Source organism: Pinus tabuliformis, chromosome X (assembly GCF_031772625.1).
Source record: "Pinus tabuliformis cultivar Carrire ecotype Pingquan chromosome X, CPIR1, whole genome shotgun sequence".
In the NCBI taxonomy this organism is placed as follows: Eukaryota; Viridiplantae; Streptophyta; class Pinopsida; order Pinales; family Pinaceae; genus Pinus; species Pinus tabuliformis.
In genome coordinates this window covers 440,758,409-440,781,202 of record NC_142308.1, presented here as the reverse complement: position 1 = coordinate 440,781,202, position 22,794 = coordinate 440,758,409, and the positions used below count along the sequence as shown (strand labels likewise).

Here is a 22,794-nt window from a genome sequence, read left to right as displayed (position 1 = left end):
GTAATCCATGTACAAGATAAATACATATCATGACGAGAAAATCATATTACATAAACAAGAAATATATGAGATATGTTCTTCAAAGTATTGTACAAAATATGGTAGTCATTAACTGTAATATAATCATGCCCGCATTTTAACAAAGGGCCGCCATCCCATAATGGGTCCAGAGCTAGGTACATATGCGGAGAAATTATAAAGTATATTAACCTAAGCTTAAAGCTCAATAACATAAAAGAAACCAGGCTCAGGTAGCCATTTTACATAGCGGCCGAGTAGTACAGTCTCATGAATTAGAGACTGACCCTCCTCTGGTCCGCGGTAATTAAACAAAGGGATTTAACCCAGCAGTCATAAAGAAACTGGTTCTCCGTCATCTGCACCAACCATGAAGAGGTAGGGTTGGAAACTCAGAATCGCTCGGAGATTAACCTACGGCAGAAGACAAATATTGTTTAACCATAAGATACACCGGGTGTAGGAGAAGATTCATTATGCACCTGTGAAGAGTTTCGACCGGTTAACATCTGATTGAATGTGCATACCGCCGATAAGCTCCAAAGGCCGCCATTCATAACCTGTCAAAGAGGGAAGCTCAGTAATTATCGTTCCTTAAGATTAAATATAGGAAACTTTGTAATCTTTATTAAACAGTTAGAGATCTTACCGAACTGGCGAGGTAACTTATATCCCTGGAACGATGGCGCCATGGCAGTGATACATGCTGAAGGGAATTGTAACAGAGTCGAGGGTTTGACTTGCAGCAGTGACAGTATGGCGCGGAGGCAATGAGACGCCGAGCAAAACCAAAGGAAATCGCGAAGTATCCAGAGGAATTCGCTTTATAAACGCAACAAGCCAACCTAGGAGACATGGAGCTATTTCCTCCATTGATCTCTGTCAACGTTTGCCCACCGTTCATCAATGCAGGAATACCAAATAGGGAAGCGGGAAGGTTCCCAACACGGGAAGCCATACCCCGATCACGTGAACGGGTCAGTCCACTTAAATGTCAAGTCCAGGTGTTATGAGATGGCTTTGCCAGCTCTTACATTCAGCACGGAATCGAAAACACGTAGTTGCGTAGTATTAAATTATTCGCAGCATAATATTAAGGCGCGAATGTTTCATAACAATGTTAATCTGAACAGCCTTTATTAAATCAAACCATTGACATATGTTATGGTAAAGTGTTTCAGCAAATCATATCGACTATGTGTACAATTATATGTATATAGTTGGTGTTATTACCGTAACCAAGAAATTTTTTTTATATTACCTAAAGTTAAAATGGGTAGAGATGTGACATACTTGCAATTTGCTAGACTTAATATAATAAAAAAGTGGAAAACACCTATGACAATATACTCTAAATAATAAAACAATGGAAGAAATAGAAGAATATATTACCCGAAAAAACTAGAAATCATATGAAAATTGTAAGGACTTTTAATTTCAAATCTTCATTGTAGATTTATAAATCCATCTCTTGACAAAATAAACATCTCTGCAAAAGATAGAGAAAGGCTTCAATGGTAAGGCGTTATTGAAATCCAAAAAGAAAGGTTTCATATAAATGTTATAGCCTTAAAAAAAGTGTTAAACCCACATAACGTATTGTAATATTTGTATCTAGGGCTACTTAGAAGGCTTTCAAAATCCTAGCCCATTCGCTTTTGTGCATTCTTCATTTTCTTACTATTATTTTTTTTGTTTTCATAACATATTTTTTTTTATTTTATAAAAGTAAATATATATTTCCTTAAATGTCTATTTAATTTATATTAATTTTATTTGTTGGCATTTATGCATTTAGTGTTTTGGTTTTCAAATTTGATTTTTTTTTTCAAAAATTGTAAATTTATTTTAAATTTAATTTATCAAATAAAATTAAAATGTTAAGAGGTTAAAATATATATTATAAACATTTAAAAAATTACACACTGACACATATTTAATATTTTTTTAACTAATAATAATTATTTGTTAAGTTATATTATTATTTACTAATAATATCAATATTGCTATATTGTATATATTAATTTTTAATTTTATTAAACATAAAATGTATTAGAAATATCTTTCTATATTAAAATGTAAAATAGATTTTATTCTTTTACTTAAAAATAAAAAACACCCGATAAAAATTGTGACATCCCAACTTTTCTCATAGAATAACTATAAAAAAATAAAGAGATTGAAATCTCACACACTGCTCAAATTTCTTTTATTTTTTTAATTTAGTATTTTCTTTTAACAACTCTCTCAAACCATGGTTATCATTCAACCCTTAAGTTAAATCACTTAAAACATACTTTAAGTAATTGTAATGATAAATGCGAACATAGGTACACCTAACCCTTAGTTTTTATATCATTCTCCCTATTTAGTCATAAGACTTTCCTTCTTCACATGAATATACTTATATATATTATTTCTTTGTTTTTTTAGCAATACCCCACTTAAAAGTATTCATGCCTCACTTACAACAAGTGTTGTCTATATTGTTCTTATTCAACCAGACAACTAAGCTGATACTTTACTGTGACAATAGCTCTTATAACATAAATTGGATCACTTTTAAGCACATCTACTGTGACATTAGGCCTCCTCGATCACTACAGTCTAGATTGTAGTATCTTGCCCCTATAAATTCATATGGTTTGTAATGATAGTAAGTTACATCATGATCTTGAAGGTCTTCTAATATATTGTGTCTTTTTGGTATTTCATTATATTTTTTGATAATTACCTACTGGAAAACAAATATGGTATGGGTGAGCACTTATGATATAATGAAAGTTATTAAATTAACAAAAACTGAAAAAAACATCTATATCCATGCAAGAGAGATCACTAGTTTATAAAGAATGATACATGTGGAAAATTTTAATTACTGAACAACAAAATGGAATGACATAAATAGGGTGCCAAATTTGTGAAAAACACTAATTGGATTAGAGAATGATAAGAAAATAAACGATGAAATGTTTTCTACGATATTTTACTATAAATTTGAAAACTTACAAAAAAAATTATAAGTATTTAAAAACAAATAATATACATATATGGATTGACTGGTTATATGCAACTTTGACTTAGATTGTTATAAAATAGTTAAAGAATCATGCATTCTCAATATATAATTTATAGTTGTAAATAATATTTGGATTCATATATATACTTTTCTAAAGTTAGTGGATACAATTGGATTCAAAATTTCAGATAAATTATAATTAAAACAAGATAATTTGAAAATAATTTCTGCAATCACATTACCGTTCTCATAAAATTTATAAATTAAATTTATGTTTTAAAGATTTTTTATAGAAATAATGTTGGAGACTAAACACGTTTTGTTGGAAGTTTATAAAAATATGGAACTAAAAAAAAATCCATTGCACTCTTATTAAACCAAGATATAGACTAACAAACATCTATCATATATAGGAACCGACCAGTTTCTAGTTTCATTTATGTTGTTGTTAACCATTTAAGTATGGACAAATGTAACATTAAGAGAAAAATTGAGATCAACAATCTTTCAACTATTTTTTTATAAAAACATCCCAAAATATAATATCAATAAATGGAATTAAATATTAAATTCTATTGATTGCATGATTGGTGCTCTACATCCCCTGTATAAGGGAGAAGTGTAAGTAATGGATGCTAGATTTAAGTATTCTCTCAAGGATATTGTTTGTCTCTATCCGAAACATGTTTTTTCCAAACTTTATCTACATGTGACGATTTGAATCGATGAATTGTAACACTATTTTGTATAATTTCATATTCATAGAGCTATGGATATAAAGAAGATATACTGTCATTGAAAATATATAAGATCCTTGTTAAGATATAGAAAAAAGATATAGAAAAGTTCTTAAAAATTGTTTGGCGAGCTATCACCTTATTAACTAGTGCTTTCATGTATACTACTATGCTTGATTCCATCAAGAGTAAAAAAACACACAAGCTTATGAGTGATGTCAAACTTATCGGAAACTCTAGATCTTTGAACTTAGAGGCCACTAATTATGTGTTTTCAAGAGATATCCACACGCTAGCAATAGAAGTTGAAGGGGGTGAGATTATCCCAATCATATATCTATCTATAATGGATAAAAATGTAGAGGGATGAATAGCGAGTCAAACATGGATCTTGGTCTAGATTGTACAATGTAGGGATTGTTTGAGGTAATGAAAACTAATTGTCACTCTGTTGTTTTCAACTAGTCATAGATCTAGTTTAGTTGAAATGTCGACATACAAATTAAATAGCTCCCCTATCTTTAAAAGATATTTTTTTGCTCAAATATATCTATATTAGTATAAAATAATATAATACCAAACAAGACCTTTTATTTTATGCCTCTCCTCTAAAACAATTAGCATCTACAATTTTAATTTTTTTTATGAACATCAGGTAAAAAAATATCTTCTTAGTTATTTATGTCGTTATTTGAATTTTAATTTTGATCATTTACTTAAATTGAAAATTCATGAGTATTTTAGAATTTATAATTGTAAAACAATAAAATATAGATTTAAACATTTATCAAGGTTTTTTAGAACTAAACAATATTATCTAGAATTTTGTAATAGTTTTTGCATTTTGGTCACCATCTAATGTCGTGGGGAAAAAATATTAGGAATATATATTTCTATGTAGCAATATTTATCATATTATTTGTATGATTTTATTTGATAAAAGAAAATTATATTCAACACCCTTAACATTGTCATAGTTATATAAATTAATATTAGATGTCAGAAGACATCAATGCATTCTCTCATTCTGAATCTATTATGCTAATAAATTGGTTACACCTTTTGACTTGCAAAATATTTCCTAAGTTTTGTACCCACAAAAGAGGGTTGTGCGTAAAAATATTTGGTTTGGATTTAAGATAGATCTAGGTTTTTTCACCTACACAATAAATTACCTTGTGTTGCCTACAATGTTTTGGTTGAAAGGAAAAAAAAGTTGTTAAAAAAGACAAATTCCAAAACAAATGTAAAATGGCAACAACAAACACTTCATTGAAAGGGAATCCATATAATTAGGAAATATTTGTAATATATTCATTTTAAAATATTTAAATAAATTTTACTCAACATCAAGTCATCTTCTAGTGTTGTTTACAAAAATGGCCTAAATCTATTTACACAAATATGATTGAGGATAAAATAAATAACCAAAAAAATATTCCTCCATAGAGTCACCCATGTTCAATGAGATACATTTATAGAAAATAAACCAAATGAAAACCCGATTTAAAATAAATAATTTCTAATAAAAGATCCACAAAATAAGCATTTCATGGTGTATAGTCATATATATGACCTACAGAATCATTAACCAAGTTAGACCATTCCTTTGCCAAAGAAATATTTACCCACATAAATTTACATAAAATAGATCAATTGGTATTGACACAATATTTTTTTAAATAAAAATCTATATATCTCGTAAAATGACCATGACCATGTTTCCTATATACAATGAAATTAATATGTATATAAACAAATACATTAAATAAAACCCTAATTTTTCCCTTTCTAATTTAAAATTATTAAGAATCTATTTAAACAATGTAAAACAATAATATAATATATAGAAAATTTTCCTATTGTAGTCATACATGCTATGAAAATAAAATCATGGGAAGTAATTCTCAATGAAAATAAAATGCAAAAACACTCGAATTAGCATCAAATTAATCAAATGAAACCGCATATTTGTTTTCCTTCTCGTTTAAAATTTTCAATGATCTATTCAAACAAAATATAACCCCTTTATCCTCTTCATTATCTGTGAAAAATCTATGTGGAAAACAACACAAGTTTTAAAGATTCAATGCTCTAAATGTTTTATCATAAATTCATGGTTCTCCCAATGGAACTTAGGCCATAGATATTCATGAGCAAAGATGAGAGATGCTAGTTCAAAAAATCAATTTTTCAATAAATTCCAATGAGAATATTTCGTCAAATGATAAATAAATTAAAAATGTGTATGCATATTGTGAAAAAAAATTTAAGGGTCAAAATAGGACCTCCCTCATTCCATCCCTTCGTCCCTCTGTCTTTCTCTCTCTCACTCCCTATAACTCTTGTTATCTCTCTCTCACACATTGTTTCTCAATAATTCTCTATATTTGTCTCTATCAATATATGACCATCTCATTCTCTCCCTTACTCTCTCTTACTCCCTCTTCCCCTCTTTCCCTCTCTTTCTTCGTCTCTCACCCTCACTCCCCTTCTACCTCCTCCTCCCTCCCCCATTGTATCATTCTCTCTCTTGGCATCCCCCCTTCTCTCTCTCCCTCTTTATCTATTTCTCACTTTCTCTCCCTCACTCTTTGTATCTCCCTCTCTCATTATCTCCCAATATTTGTCTTTCTCACTCTCAAAATGGCTCTTTCACATACACTCGCTGACATTATATCCTCCTGACTCTCTCTCTTTGTAAAACTCTTCCCCTCTCTCCCCTTCTCTCCTTTTCCCACTCCCTCTCTCATTCCGTCTCCACCCTCTCTATAATTCCCTCTCTCCTTTTCTCTCTTTCCCTCACTTGATCTCTCTACATCACTCTTTTTTTCTCTCTCTCTCACATTCACTCTCATTGCCTCTCTTTCTCCACTCTCTACCATTTTAAGTATTTCTTTCCCTCTCTCTCCTTTCCCTCTCTCCCCCCCTCCTCCTCCCTCACTCTCACTCTCTTTCCTACTCTCTCCCTCTGTCTCTCATTCCCCCCCTCTCTCATTCTTTCTCTCTCTCTCCCTCTCTCTCAATATCCACCCTTCTCTCTCAATACCACCCCATCTCTCTCCCCCTCTCCCTCCCTTTGTCTTTCCCACTTTCTCTCCCCCTTTCTCTATCCTCTCTCCCTTAATATTTTTATCTCTCATCCTCTTTCTCATTCTCTCTCCCCTCTTTCTCATTCTCTCTCCCCCCTTACTCTCTCCTTATCTTAACATAACATCATAAAATCTATATCCCAGTCTCTCACATTCTTGTCACTCTCTTTCTAATTCTCTCCTCTCCTGATACCCCTCTATGTCACCATCACCACCCCCTGTCTCACCCGTAATCCTAAAAGCCTAAAAACTTAAATCTAATTTATAAACTTGACTTGACTTAAGATTACTTAGCATTAAGTGAAACTAATTCTTTTAACAAACATATATAGTCATAATATACAATTTTGTAGACATTATAAACTTGAAATATGTTTCAAAATATTAATATAATAAATACACCCCATTATGATATTTGAAGTGCAAATTAAAAAATTAAAAATAGAGATATACATTCTAGCAATTAAAAAAAATACATTGTAACATGAGTATTTTCTATAAAACAATAATAATACATTATTTAAATATATATTATATAAATATACATTTTCATACTTAAAAGGAGAGATATTCACCAAAAAAAACAATAAATAACATAAATAAATTAATAAATTAATATTACATTACACGAAAAATATATATTTCACCATAAACTCAATTAAATGAGTTTTATAATGAAAAAAAACATATATGATTATAGAAAATACCTTGGAATTACGTAAGGAATGATGATTATATAGTGTATCATGTTTGCATGTATAAAGTGAGGAATTTACCTTGGAATTGCTCAAGAAAATAAGATCTTCCCTTGTTATTTAGGAGCTAATTTCCTCAGGAATTACGCAAGGAAATAGGAGCAGCAGGAGGCCAAGAATTGGATAGGTATTTCGTAGAGCAGTCTCAAAAGGAGAAAATTTCTATTCAGTGCAGGTTCAACTTCAAGATTGAGGCTGAGATTATAATAGATCTATTTTTTCCTCATTTTATTAAATACAAATAGAGGAGTGGTTTTCTCGAGTTGGGTTCCCAAGTAAAAAGACTATTTCCATTATGATTGAATGATTGCATGTGTTTGTATTGTATGTTTTCCCCTCTGTTGATTGAGTAGAAGAAATTTGTGTCTATTGTTTTCAGTCTGAATTCATTAGCAGCTGCAAATTTCGAGCCATTTTTACATGGTATAATATCCTTGAAAACTACATAGAAACCAGCTTCTTGGTCTTCTCTTAAAGAACTTTCGAATAACAAATTTGTGGTGCAGGAATTTTCTTTAGTGGAAGAATAATTCCTTTCAGTGGATTGAGACTTGAGTATGAATTGGAAGGAATTTCAAATTTAATTTCCTAGAAGGATAGAATGGAAGTTGTTTTCGATGAAAATGGAGTACTGAAATACACAAAAACAAATATTGCGAAACTATTAGCATTAGATGCACAATAGTTGGCCCAGTGGAAGAAAGATATTAGGAAAGCTAGGAGGATTATCCTGGAGGGAGTCAGAGACCATGTGGTTTAAAATTTGCATGCAAAGGATATTTCTTATGAAATGTGGAAGAGCTTCACAGACCTAATTAATAGTAGCAATGATGATAGGAAATTGGCGTTGAAAAACAAGTTGAAGAACATTCGAATGTAGAAAAATGAAATTGGTGTTCAATAACTATCCATGTCCACTCAGGTCAGAGATGAACTTGGAGGAGTTAGAGAAAATGTTCCATCATATGAACTTGTGAACTTAGGACTCGGTCTTCTAATGTCCTAGCACACTATCAGAATTCAGTTAATGGAAGAGACAAGATAACAAATTCAGAGAGACTTTGGTATGATTTGATGCAGGAGGATATCAGAAGAAACAATAAAGATAGTGTCACATGCAAATCTAATGATGAAAAAAAATTCCTTAGAAGGGAATTGAAATAAACCCAAGTGAAAGAAGGCCTAAGGTAAGGAAAAATCCATCTAGAACCATGGAAAGAAGAAAGACCTAAGACAATTAAATGTTTTCACTGCAATGAGTATGGACACCATGCAACCAAGTGTCCACATACGAAATTCAGTAAGAAGCCTGCAAGAGGAGTAGGAAGAGATGCTCTCACATCACAATTCAAATTATATTTCACCCTCCTTGCATTCATGGAAAATATTGTATGAGCTAGTGTATGGTACTTAGATTTGAGTGCTTCATTTCATATGGTACCTTTCGTCTTCGCAAGTCGGTGAAGTGTTTTGGTCCTGATGAAGAATCCTTGTGCTCTAATCAAGTGATCTGTTTCATCCACTTCTAATCCAATTCCTACACACAAACAAATAGAGACGACTAGTGATCTTCTGTAGAAATCATCATCTCAAAACCACTAGAAATTACACATATAAATCATTGCATATACTTATATAAGGGGAAGGAACATAGATTTCATTAAACATATAAATGAAATTACATCAATATAACTCAATATTTGGTTCTTTTCTATTCATCCCGATAGAGTGTCCCCAATATAATGAAGAAGGAATCACAACAACATGAAGCCCTCAAATCTGAATGAAAATGGCAGCATAGACTCTCCAAAGATCACTCTCCAAAACTCTGGGTATTTAAAACTAGCATCACCCTCTAAGATGACATCGTATAAATAAGAAGAAGAGGAATCTTAAGAGGATGAATGTACGCACTTATGAAAAAGATCAGATAGAGAAGCTTCTCAATAATGAATCCCAACCATCTCGCATAGACAGTATAAAGTGATGAGTCAAACTGATCTCCTAGGAACCACACGTCTCTAGAACAAATTCCTTAACTGCATGCACAAAACAAGAAGATCTCGATTGTAACCACATGCACATTGTTTTTTCCATGTCATTTGAATGTTCCAATCTCATGCAAAAGTCGGGATCCATGCGATTGTGGAAAAATTTGGGAAAAATATTGGCTAAGGTCTAGAAAAAGGTCAATTAGCATAATGAATCATAAATACTAACCCTGGGGAGAAAAATAGATTGATAACAAAAGGGATAGGAATTTAGTGGTTATGCATTAATGGCTTATGGGTTGTGATAATGGGACCCCTAATCCCCTTATCACAACTATTGGAGGTTCCCCTATCAATTGCTCTCATTTCCTTACCTCTAAGCCCCTTAGCCCCTATGTCAAGAGGTATTAGGGCCCCTTCTCATTGTCTAATTCTAGGATTATAGCTGTCAGTAAACCATGTTTGAACCTCTCACTTCTACGCATTCATGCTACCCTTATGTCCCCTTTCCCATTCAATACACAAAAACATCTCAATTCCCCAAGATTCATGATAATTGAACATTTGGAGGTGGTCAATTAAAATTTTTAACAACCACCTCTAGAAGTTCAATTCTAATGATTTTTTTTTTGGTGTGTGTGTGAAGGGGGGGAGCGTGTTCAAAACCACCTCCAAAAGTTACATTTTAGTGACTTTTAAGGGGGGTTGTCAAACAATCCCCCTAAAAGTCATCAGAATTGAAATTTTGGAGATGGTTTGGACAACCCCCCCACCCATATAGAGAGTTGAACTTTTAGAGGAGATTCTTAAATAACTGCCTCCAAATGTTCAATTCGCATGAATTTTATGGGTCTTTTCAAAAAACCACCATGAAAAATGTAATTTGGGGTAGTTATTTAATCCCTCGCCCTAGTCTAGCCTAACCTAACTTATCATATCTTAGCCTAGCCTTGCCTTGCCTTGCCTAGCCTAACCTAACCTAACATGATCTGGCCTAGCTTACCCTATCCTAGCCTACTTAACGTAGAGTACCCTACCCTTGCCTAAGCTAGACTAAACTAGCCTAGTCTAACCTAGCCTAAATTAGCCTAGCCAAAACAAACATAGCATAACCTAGACCAAACTAACCTAGCTTAAACTAGCCTAGAGTAAAGTAGCCTAGGATAATCTACTATAAACTAGCCCAACATGGCGTAGCATGAACTAGCCTAGCCTAGACTCGTCTAGCCTAGACTAGCCTAACCTAGACTAGCCTAGCTTAAAGTAACCTACCTATCCAAAACTAAATTAGCCGAAATGAACCTAGCATAGCCTAATGTAGCCTATCTGAGCCTAAAATAGCCTTGCCTAGCCTAACTTAGCTTAGCGTAGCCTAACCTAGCCTAAATTAGTCTAGGATAAATTAGTTTAGCCTAAACTATTCTAGCCTAACCTAGCCTAAAGTAGCCTAGCTAGCCTAACCTATCCCACACTATCCTAGCCTAGCCTAGCCTAAACTAGACTAGCTATTCTTGGCCTAGCATAAACTAGACTACTCCAGCCTAACCTAAACTAGCCTAACATAGCATACCCTAGCCTAGCCTACCATACCTTAGCCTAAAATAGCCTATCCTAGCCTAGCCTAGCCAACCCAATGTAGCCTAACCTAACTTAAACTTGCCCAACCTAGCCTAACCTAACCTAATCTCGCCTAGCCTAGCTTAAACTAGCCTACCCTAGCATAACCTACCCTAACCTAACCTACCCTAGCATAGAATAACCTACCGTAGCCTAACCTATATCTTAGTGTAGCCTAGTCTATCCTAGCCAAACTTAGCCTAACTAGCCTATCCTAGCCTACCCTTGCCTAGCCTATCCTAGCATAACCTAGCCTAAACTAGTGTATCCTAGCTTATCTCTCCTCGTCCAACATATCATAGCCTAAACTAGCCTAGCGCAACACGACCTAGCTTGTACTAGCTTAGCCTGGGCTACCCTAACCTACGCTATCCTAGCCTAGCCTATCATATCCTAGCCTAAACTACCCTAGCCTGACCTACACTATCCAAGAATACCATAGCATGCCCTAGCATAACCTTAACCTAGCCTAGCCTAGTTTAGCCTAGTCTATCATAACCTAGCTTTCCTAGCCCATCCTATCCCAACCTAAACTAGCCTAGCCTAACATAGCTTAGCTTGTACTAGCCTAGTCTATACTAGCATAGCATAGGCTACCCTATCCTGCACTAGCCTAGCTTAGCCTAGCCTAGCCTAGCCTAACCTACACTGGCCAAGCATACCATACCGCCCCCTATCCTAGGCTAACGTGGCCTATGCTAGGATAACATATCTTAAGTTAAACTAGCCTAGACTAGCCTACCATACCATGCCCTACCCTAGCCTACACTAGCTTAACCTACCCCAACATAAGCTAGCATGCTCTAGTCTATCTTGACCTACCCTACCCTAGCCTAGCCTAGGTTGGTCTAGCCTAAGATAACATAGCATAACCTAGATTTCCATAAAATAACTTAGCCTAACCTAGCCTACCATAGCATAAACTAGACTAGATTAACATACCCTAGCCTACCATATCCTAGAATAACTTAACCTAACCTAAACTGGCTTAGAATATCGTAGCCTAGCCTAAACTAACTTAAACTAACCTAATCTAACCTAAACTAGCCTAGCCTAGCTTAAACTAGCCTAGCCTAACCTTACCTAAACTAGACTAGCCTAACTGAGGATAACCTAGCCTAAAGTAGACTAAACTATCTTAACCTAACTTAGCCTAGCCTAAACTAGGCTAACCTAGCCTAAACTAGCCTAGCATAACCTTGACAAGCCTACCCTAGCCTAGACTAACCTAACCTAAATGAGACAATCCTAAACTAGTCTAGCCTCTCCTAACATAAATTAGCCCAACCTATCCTAGTGTAACCTAGCCTAGCCTTTCCCAAACTATCCTAGCTTAAAATAGCATAGCCTAGCCTAGCATAAATTAGCCTAACCTAGCCTAGTGTAAACTAGTCTAGCCTTGCCCAAACTATTTTAGCTTAAACTAGCATAGCCTATCTAGCATAGCCTACTTGAAACTAGCATAGCCTAGTGTAGCCTAGGTTAACCTAGTTTAAACTAGCATAAGCTAACCTAGCCTAGCTTAAACTAGCCTAGTCTAGTCTAGCCTGGCCTAGCCTAACCTATCCTACACTATCATAGCCTACACTAGCCTAGCCTAACCTCGCCTAACCTCACCTAACCTAGATTAGCCTAACTTAGCCTAACGTAGCCTAACATAAACTAGATTGGCCTACACTAGCCTAAACTAGACTAGCCTTGCCTACCCTAGCATAAACTAGCCTAGCCTAGCCTGACCTAGGCTAGTGTAAACTAGCCTAAACAAGCCTAGCCTAGCCTGACCTAGGCTAGTGTAAACTAGACTAAACAAGCCTAGCCTAGCCTGACCTAGGCTAGTGTAAACTAGCCTAAACAAGCCTAGCCTAGCCTATCCTATCTAGCATAGCCTACACTAGCCTAAAATAACATAACCTAGCATAGCCTAACCTAACCTACACTATCCAAGCATACCATAGTGTACCGTAGCATAACCTTATCCTAGCCTAGCCTAGTTTAGCCTAGTCTATCATAGCCTAACTTTCCTAGCCCATCCTATCCCAACCTAAACTAGCCTAGCCTAACATAACCTAGCTTGTAGTAGCCTAGCCTAGCCTAGCCTAGACTACCCTAGCCTAATCTACACTGGCCAAGCATACCATACCATCCCCTAGCCTAACATATCCTATCCTAGTTTAGCCTAGTTTATCATAGGCTGACATGGCCTACACTAGCATAACATATCTTAAGTTAAACTAGCATAGACTAGCCTACCCTACCATGCCCTACCCTAGCCTAAACTAGCTTAACCTACCCCAACATAAGCCTGCACTAGTCTAGCTTGACCTACCCTACCCTACCCTACCCTAGGTTAGTCTAGCCTAAGATAGCATAGCATAACCTAGATTTCCATAAAATAACTTAGCCTAACCTAGCCTAGCCTAACATACCGTAGCCTACCATATCCTAGACTAACTTAGCCTAGCCTAAAATGGCTCAGGCTATTGTAGCCTAGCCCAAACTAACTGAAACTAACCTAATCTAACCTAAACTAGCCAATCCTAGCTTAAACTAGCGTAGCCTAACCTTACCTAAACTAGACTAGCCCAGACTAGCCTAAGCTAGGATAACCTAGCCTAAAGTAGACTAAACTATCCTAACCTAACTTAGCCTAGCCTAAACTAGGATAACCTAGCCTAAACTAGCCTAGCCTAACCTTGACAAGCCTACCCTAGCCTAGACTAACCTAGACTAAATGAGACAAGCCTAAACTAGCGTAGCCTAGCCTAACATAAATTAGCCTAACCTAGCCTAGTGTAACCTAGCCTAGCCTTTCCCAAACTATCCTAGCTTAAAATATCATAGCCTAGCCTATCCTAACATAAATTAGCCTAACCTAGCCTAGTGTAAACTAGTTAGCCTTGCCCAAACTATTTTTGAATAAACTAGCATAGCCTAGCATAGCCTAATTGAAACTAGCGTAGCCTAGCCTAGCCTAGCTTAACCTAGCTTAACCTAGCATAAGCTAGCCTAGCCTAGCGTAAAGTAGCCTAATCTAGTCTAGCCTAGCCTAGCCTAGCCTATCCTACACTATCAAAGCCTAAATTAGCCTAGCCTAACCTCGCCTAACCTTTCCTAACCTAGCTTAGCCTAACTTAGCCTAACCTAGCCTAAAATAAACTAGACTGGCCTACGCTAGCCTAAACTAGACTAGCCTTTCCTAGCCTAGCATAAACTAGCCTAGACTAGCCTAATGTGACCTAGGCTAGCCTAAACTAGCCTAAACAATCCTAGCCTATCCTATCCTAAAATAGCATAGCCTAGCCTAGCCTAGCCTAACCTACACTATCCAAGCATACCATAGCATACCCTAGCATAACCTTATCCTAGCCTATCCTAATTTATCCTAGTCTATCATAGCCTAGCTTTCTTAGCCCATCCTATCCCAACCTAAACTAGCTTAGCCTAACATAGCCTAGCTTGTGCTAGCCTACTTTGTACTAGCATAGCATAGGCGACCCTATCATAGACTAGCCTAGCCTAATCTACACTGGCCAAGCATACCATACCGTCCCCTAGCCTAACATACTCTAGCCTAGTTTAGCCTAGTTTATCCTAGGTTGGTGTGGCCTATGCTAGCATAACATATCTTAAGTTAAACTAGCCTAGACTAGCCTACCCTACCATGCCCTACCCTAGCCTAAACTAGCTTTACGTACCCCAACATAAACTAGCCTACACTATTCTAGCCTGACTTACCCTACCCTAACCTACCCTAGCTTGGCCTTGCCTAAGATAACATAGCATAACCTATATTGCCATAAAATAACTTAGCCTGACCTAGCCTACCATTAAATATACTAGCCTATCCTAACATACCCTAGCCTACGATATACTAGCTTAACTTAGCCTAGCCTAAACTGGCTTAGACTATCATAGCCCAGCCTAGCCTAAACTAGCTTAAACTAACCTATTCTAATCTGAATTAGCCTAGCCTAACCTTACCTAAACTAGACTAGCCCAGACTAGCCTAACGTAGGATAACGTATCCTAATCTAACTTAGCCTAGCCTAACCTACCCTTAACTAGCCTAGCCTATCCTTGAGAGGCCTACCCTAGCCTAGACTAACCCAACCTAAATGAGACAAATCTAAATTAGCCTAGCCTAGCCTTGCCCAAACTATCCTAACTTAAACTAGCATAGCCTAGCCTAGCCTACCATAAATTAGCCTAACCTAGCCTAGTGTAAACTAGTCTAGCCTTGTCCAAACTACCCTAGTTTAAACTACCATAGCCTAGCCTAGCCTAGCATAGCCTAGTTGAAACTAGCTTAGCCTAGCCTAGCATAGCCTAGTTGAAACTAGCTTAGCCTAGCCTAGCCTAGCTTAACCTAGCCTAAACTAGTCTAGCCTAGCCTAGCCTAACCTATCCTACACTATCATAGCTTAAAATAGCCTAGCCTAATCTCGCCTATCCTCACCTAACCTAGCTTAGCCTAACTTAGCCTAACCTAGCCTAACATAAACTAGACTCACCTACGCTAGCCTAAACTCGACTAGCCTTGCCTAACCTATCATAAACTAGCCTAGACTAGCATAGCCTTGCCTAGGCTAGACTAAACTACCCTAAACAAGCCTAGCCTAGCCTATCCCAAACTAGCACAGCCTAGCTTAGCCTAAAATAACATAGCCTACCCTACCCTACCCTAACCTAGCCTAATCTGTCCTAGACTAGCCTAGATTAGTCTAGCCTAAACTAGCCTAGCCTAGCCAAAATTATGTTAGCATAACCCACCATAGCATTGCCTATATCCTATTGCAACATGGCCTAAACTAGCCTAGCATAGCCTTACCTAACCTAATCTAGCAAGGTGTAGCCTAGCCTAGCCTAATCTAGCATGAAATAATGTCGACAGCTAGTTTTTCTAGCTTTATCCTAACCTAGTCTTAACTAGCTTTGCATAAACTAGCTTAGCCTAACCTCCTAACATAAACTAGACTCACCTACGCTAGCCTAAACTCGACTAGCCATGCCTAACCTAGCATAAACTAGCCTGGACTAGCATAGCCTTGCCTATGCTATACTAAACTAGCCTAAACAAGCCTAGCCTAGCCTATCCTAAACTAGCATAGCCTAGCTTACCCTAAAATAACATAGCCTACCCTACCCTAACCTAACCTAGCCTAATCTGTCCTAGCCTAGCCTACTCTAGACTAGCCTAGACTAGTCTAGCCTAAACTAGCCTAGCCCAGCCAAAATTATGTTAGCAAAGCCCACCATAGCATTGCCTATATCCTATTGCAACATGGCCTGAACTAGCCTAGCATAGCCTTACCTAACCTAATATAGCAAGGTGTAGCCTAGCCTAGCCTAATCTAGCATGAAATAATGTCGACAACTAGTTTTCCTAGCTTTATCCTAACCTAGTCTTAACTAGCTTTGCATAAACTAGCTTAGCCTAAACTAACCTAAATTATATATGATAACCTAGCCTAAGCAAGCCTAACCTAATCTAATCTAGCCTAACCTAGGCTAACCTAAACTGGCCTAAACAATCTAAGCCTAACCTATCCTAACCTATCCTACTCTAGCCTAGCCTAGCTTAGCATAGCTTAACCTACGCTAAACTATGTTAGCCTAGCCTAGCCTATGTCATCCCAACATAGCTGCCTACCCTAGGTTGGCCTAACTTAGCTTGGACTAGCCTAAACTAGGTTAGCCTAGCATATCTTGCCTAGCATAAACTAGCCTAGCCTAACCTAGCCATAACTAGCTTAACCTAAACAAACCTAGCCTAACCTTGCCTAAACTAAGTCTAGTCTAGTCTAGTCTAGCCTAGTCTAGCCTAGTTTAGCCTAGGCTAGTCTAGTCTAGCCTAATCTAGCCTAGGCTAGTCTAGTCTAGCCTAATCTAGCCTAACCTAGCCTAATCTAGCCTAGCCTAATCCAGCGTAGCCTAACCTAGCCTAATCTACTCTAGCCTAGCCTAGCCTAGCCTACTTTAGTGTACCCTACCTTATTCTAGGCTAGCCTAGTTTAGCCTATCGTAGTCTAGCCTAGCCTACTCTAGTGTACTTGAAGTATGAAATTAGATCCTGGAGCTGCGGAACTCACTACTCTATTAGAAAAGAGAATTACCAACTATTGTACCAATCTACAAGTTGATGAGATCGGTCGAGTGGTATCAGTTGGAGACCCTACCCTATTCTAGGCTAGCCTAGTTTAGCCTACCCTAATCTAGCCTAGCTTAGTCTAGCTTAGCCTAGCCTATCCTAGCCTAGCTCAGTCTATCCTACCCTAGACTACCTTAGCCTAGTCTGGCTTACCCTACTCTAGACTACCCTAACCTACCCTAGCCTAGTCCAGTCTAGCCTACCCTAGTCTCTTCTAGCCTACCCTAGCCAATCCTAGTCTCTTCTAGCCTACCCTACCCTACCCTACCGTAGCCTAGTCCAATCTAGCCTACCCTAGTTTCTTCTAGCCTACCCTATCCTACCCTAGCCTGCCTAGTCTACCCTACCCTACCCTACCCTAGCCTAGTCTAACCTACCCTAGTCTAGAATACCCTAGTCTAGCCTAGCTTAGTCTACCTTAGCCTAGCCTAGCCTACCCTAGTCTAGCCTAGCTTTTTCTAGCCTACCCTAGCCTGCCATAACCTAGCCTCGCTTACCCTATTCTAGACTACCCTATTCTAAACTAGGCTAGACTAAAGTAGATTAGACTAGACCAAGTTTAGTGTAGAATAGGTTAAGGCTAGTCTAGAATAGGCTAGTCTACTGTAGACTAGGCTAGGCTAGTCTAGTTCAGGCTAGGCTAGCCTAGTTCAGGCTAGGCTAGCCTAGTTCAGGCTAGGCTAGTCTAGTTCAGGCTAGGCTAGTCTAGTTCAGGCTAGGCTAGGCTAGTCTAGTCTAGTCTAGTGTAGGATAACCTAGTCTAGTCTAGCCTGGTCTAGCCTTGCCTATGCTAGTAGCCTAGCCTAGCCTAGTCTAGCCTAGCCCAACCTATCCTAGACTAATCTAGACTAATCTAGTCTAACCTAATCTAGCCAGGACTGATCTAGCCTAGCCTAGCCTAATCTAGCATAATCAACCCTAGCCTAGCCTAATCTAGTCTAGCTTAATCTAGCCTAATCTAGTGTAACCTAGCCTAGCCTAATCTAGCCTATACTAGCCTAGCCTAAACTAGCCTAATCTATACTAGCCTAATTTAGCCTGATCTAGCCTATCCTAGCTTCTCCTAATCTAGCTTAGCCTAGCCTAGCCTAGCTTCTCCTAATCTAGCTTAGCCTAGCCTAGCCTAGCCTCTCCTAATCTAGCTTAGCCTAGCCTAATCTAGCCTAATCTTGATTAATCTTGCCTAATCTAGTCTAGCCTAGCTAGCCTAGCCTATCCTAACATAGCCTAATCTAACCTAGCCTAATCTAGCCTATCCTATCTTAATCTAGCCCAATCTAACCTAGCCTAATCTATCGTGGCCTAACCTAACCTAATCTAGCTTAATCTAGGCTAGCATAATCTAGCCTATCCTAACCTAACATAACCTATCCTAGCATAGCCTAATCTAACCTAATCTAGGCTAATCTAGCCTAGCCTAATCTAGCCTGACCTAGTCGAGCCTACTCTAATCTAGCCTGGCTTAGCCTAGCCTAATCTTGTCTAGCCTAATCTAGACTAGCCTAGCCTACCCTAGCCTACCCTACCCTAACCTACCCTACCCTAGGCTACCTACCTTAGCCTACCCTAGCCTACCCTACCCTACAAAGCCTACCCTACCCTACAAAGCCTACCCTACCCTACCTAGCCTAGCATAACCTAGCCTGTCCTAGCCTACCTAGGCTACCCTAGCATAACCTAGCTTAGCATAGCCTAGCCTAGCATAGCCTATCCTAAGCCTATCCTAGCCTACCTAACCCAAGCCTATCCTAACCTACCTTAGCCTAACCTACCTTAGCCTAGCCTAGCCTAACCTAACCTACCCTACCCTATCCTACACTAGCCTACCCTACCCTACCCTACCCTAGCCTAAACCTAGCCTATCCTAGCCTAGCCTAGCCTAGCCTATCCTAGCCTAGTGTATCCTAACCTAGCTAAGCCTAGCCTAGCCTCGCATATCCTACCCTACCCTACACTATAATAGCCTAGCCTGACCTAGCCTAGCCTAGCCTACCCTAACCTAGCCAAACCTAACCTAACCTACCCTACCCTAGCCTACCCTACCCTAGCATACCTAGCCTACACTAGCCTAGCCTACCTAACCTACCTAGCCTAACCTACCTTACCCTATCCTACCCTAGCCCAACCTAACCTAGCCTAGCCTAGCCTAACCTACCCTAGCCTACTTAGCCTACCCTAGCCTACCTAGCGTGGCCTACCCTACCTAGCCTAACATAACCCAACTTATCCTAGCCTACCTAACATGCCCTAGCATAACCTAGCCTACCCAAGCCTACCTTAGCCTAGCCTTCCTAGCCTAACATAACCCAACCTATCCTAGCCAACCTAACATACCCAATCATAACCTAGCCTACCCTAGCTAGCCTAACATAATCCAGCCTATCCTATCCTACCTAACATACCCTAGTATAACCTAGCCTAGCCTACCCTAGCCTACCCTATCGTGAGCCTAGCCTAGCCTACCTAAGACAAGCCTATCCCAACCTATCCTAGCCTAGCCTACCCTAGCTTAGCCTAGCCTATGCTAGCCTATCTTAGCCTACCCTACCCTAACCTACCCTAGCCTACCCTAGCCTATGCTAACCTATCTTGCCCTAACCTACCGTGCCCTACCCTAGCCTAGCCTATCCTACCCTAACCTAGCCTAGCCTAGCCTAACCTACCCTAGCATATCCTAACCTACCTAAGCCTAGCCTCGCATATCCTATCCTACCCAAGCTTAGCCTAAATAGACTACCCTACTCTACCCTACCCTACCATAACCTAGCCTACCCTAACGTGGCCTACCCTACCCTACCATAACCCTACCCTACCTAGCCTACCCTAGCCTAGCCTACCTAACCTACCTAGCCTAGTCTACCTAGCCGACACTAACCTACACTAGCCTACCCTAGCTTACCTAGCCCAACCTAACGTAGCTTAGCTTACCCTAGCCTACCCTCGCTTACACTGCCCTACCCTACCGTAGCATAGCCTACCCTACCCTACCCTAACATAGCTTAACCTAGCCTACCCTAGGTTAGCTAGAGTGGCCTAGCCTACTCTAGCCTAGCCTACCTAGCCTACCTTACCTAGTCTACCTAGCCTAGCTAGCTTAAATAGTCTAGTCTTGCCTAGCCTATTCTACCCCACTCTAGCCTAACCTAGATTAAACTAGCCAAACCTAGACCCTAAATCTCAATATATATTATAAATATACATCCCACATGAAAATAAAAGAACTTCACATAAAAAGTAGTGAACATAAGTAATGGATTTATTATGAAAGTTACAAAATACAAATTTATGTTTATTGAAAACACAATACAAATTATACAATAAAAACATATATAAAAAAATGTTCAATTAAGAAATTAAATAACAAATTTATAAAAAAAATACTTTAAAAGATAAAATCACTAATATAAATTTTTTATATTATTTTATTAAAAAATATAAAAACTAAGAAGACTTGAGAAATTATAAAAAGACAATTTACTTTATTAAAAGCACACAATTTTTTTTCTTCTAAAAATATGATTTTTTATTAAAAAACAAATTAATATAAAAAAAATACCTTTATATATTATTTGGGAAAAAAATAGAATTCTCTATTTCTTATTTTAGTAAATAAAACTATATAAAAAAAAAAATACTTATAATCAAAATATAATAAATATGAATTATTAAAATATAAATTTTATAAAATATTCAAAATATTTTCATCATGGAAATACAAGCATTCAAGTGTAACAAATTTTGGCTCTCCTAAATTACTGATAAAAGCATAAGGTGAAATAAATTGATAAAAATACAATCATTCCAAATTGATAAAAATACAATCATTCCGTGTAGCAAATTTTGGCTTTCCAAAATTACTGAAAAAAAGCATAAGGTGAAATAAATTGAAAACATTCGTGTAAAACTTTAAAATTACTGAAAAAAGCAGAAAGTGAAATAAATTGAAACACTGTATATATATAACTGTAAAATAAATTAAAACACTATATATATACTATATATATAATAACTATGAAATAAAGTTATAGACTTCTACTTTTCAAAAACCAATCCATATCCCATTCAAGCCCAAAAAAAACCTGTTTTAACAACTGCAAAAGAGAAATTCTATAAGCTTCAACTTAAAAAATTTAAAAATATATTTCAAAGAATATTAGTTGTGCTGAAATGGTTTTTGTGACAAGAATTGAATTCGAAGCGCCTATAGAAATGTCAATACGAGTAAATAAGGTATGGAGATGATTAGCTGTTTATAAAACTGTTTATGGAGATTACTCGCTGTGATTCATTCGAAATTCAAAGGGAGTGCTGAGCTTGCCTTGTGCGGGCAAAGCCATCCTCGGCTTCTTGACGGCAATGTCGCCTAATTTCTGGCTTTATTTTACAGAAGAGGTTAAATTACATTACAAGCATATGCAGATTAGTAAAGGAGATCCATAAATGTCGTAAGGCCAAATGGATTTATTGAAGAAATATTAATTAAATAAAGAAATAATATGGCTAGGTTAATTTCCTAGAAAGAACCTAAAAAGAGGCCGATGGATTAAGCTAACAATAAATTTACACGAGATAAATCCCTTAAAATGAATTAATTCAAACCAGCAGATACATGGAGCCGTAATAAATAAAAAGAAGCTAAAGATACCTGCAATGAATCCCTGGAATCCTATAGCCAAGATTATTCATTAACATAATCTGACTAAAAGTTCAGACTAAATCCCTTAAAATGAATTAATTCAAACCAGCAGATACATGGAGCCTAGCCGTAGTAGCATCCAGCTTAACCTGTTAAAAGAGAAGGAAAGAGAAGCTAGATCCATAGATACCTGCAACTTGTGAATCCTCTGGTGGGAATCCTATAGCCACCAGCATTTCCTTACTTCTTCCATTCACTTCTCCCAACATATGATTGTCTGTAACTAAAATATCTGCAATCAAAAAGTTATACACTACATTTGACATCGACATGAAGAGATTAAAATTGCTGCACCATTTCCAAAGAAATCAAGGGCTTCTTTCACCCGAAGATCTGGTTGCTCCACCTGAAGCCCAGGCTACCTACAGTAACATGCCCAACAAAACATAGATGGAGGAAGAGGTTATGCAATCAAATAAAAGTTATACACTAAATTTAACATATGCATGAAGAGATTAAAATTGTTGAACTATTTCCAAAGAAATCAAGGGTTTCTCAGAAAATGAAAAGGAAAAAAGAAAAGTGATCATCAACCATTGAACTTCTCCACCGGACGATCTGGTTGCCGGTTGCTTCGGATCATGAAGAGAATAAAATTGCTGAACCATTTCGGAAGAAATCAAGGGCTTCTCAGAGAATCGAAGGGCAAAAAGAAAATGATCATTAACCATTGAACTTCTCCACCGGAAGGGATTGATCTGGTTGCCTTCGATCTGCTCCA

The 22,794-nt window shown here is 37.4% G+C and overlaps 1 long non-coding RNA gene across 1 annotated transcript; it reads right to left on the bottom strand.

Moving 5' to 3' along the window:
* Nucleotides 1-118: 118 nt before the first annotated feature.
* LOC149140469 (uncharacterized) lies at nt 119-801 on the bottom strand. Its single transcript, XR_016264322.1, has 3 exons — nt 668-801; nt 501-578; nt 119-377 (listed from the first exon to the last, which is right to left on the bottom strand). It is a non-coding gene; the product is annotated as an uncharacterized LOC149140469 (long non-coding RNA).
* Between the last annotated feature and the right edge of the window lie 21,993 nt (nt 802-22,794).